Source organism: Arachis ipaensis, chromosome B04 (genome assembly GCF_000816755.2).
Source record: "Arachis ipaensis cultivar K30076 chromosome B04, Araip1.1, whole genome shotgun sequence".
Classification (NCBI taxonomy): Eukaryota; Viridiplantae; Streptophyta; class Magnoliopsida; order Fabales; family Fabaceae; genus Arachis; species Arachis ipaensis.
Window position 1 is genome coordinate 131,612,806 of NC_029788.2, and position 720 is coordinate 131,613,525.

The 720-nt window shown below is 24.4% G+C and overlaps 1 long non-coding RNA gene across 1 annotated transcript in view; it reads left to right on the plus strand.

The window, feature by feature from the left end:
* LOC110271381 overlaps positions 1–720 on the plus strand; it is an 18,909-nt gene that overhangs the window by 4,610 nt on the left and 13,579 nt on the right. The gene's annotated exons all lie outside the window — the stretch shown is intronic.

Below are 720 nucleotides of genomic sequence, written 5' to 3' on the forward strand. Positions count from 1 at the left end.
AACTTAAATAAAAATTAATTATATATCATTATTTTTTATTTTAATTGCAAGTTGAACTTACATCATTGTCATTATCTCATTTACAGCTTTTGAATCGACAAATAAATTGAATTTCTTCGTCGTGGTCGAATAAATGATTTTAAAATAGTATTGCTAGCTTCCATAAATGCTTTCTCGGTTGCTGTTTGGTGCGTTATTTATTTCCTAGGAAGAAGTTGCTTATCTGGTGGATTGACTTGGACGGTATTAGAATACATATTTTATTTGCTTTTATTACACTCTAATTTTATTAAACCACATTTGCTATGGAACATCCTCTCAATTGTTAAAAAAAAATAAAAGTGTAAAGTACGATCTCTAATTTTTTATTATTTTTTTATATTTATTTTTTATCTCACTTATAAAATTAATGGTGGGAGATCACATTTTATTCTCTCAATTGTTAAAAAAAATTGAGAGGATTCATTCTCTATTAACATCTCTGCATGATATCAAAGAAAATTAAATTAATTAATGAAGAGTGTCAAGAGCCAGTAAATTTTGTGATTTGTAGTTATCAATTAATTATTATTTATATTTTTAATGGCATGAGATTTCATCCAATAATATAGGATTACTCACTTTTCTTTTATTGGTTAAGTGCTGACCAAATTTTAATAAAAATATTATCTCCTAGACTTTCTCTTAATTATATTATATACTTGATTTAAATGATTTAAA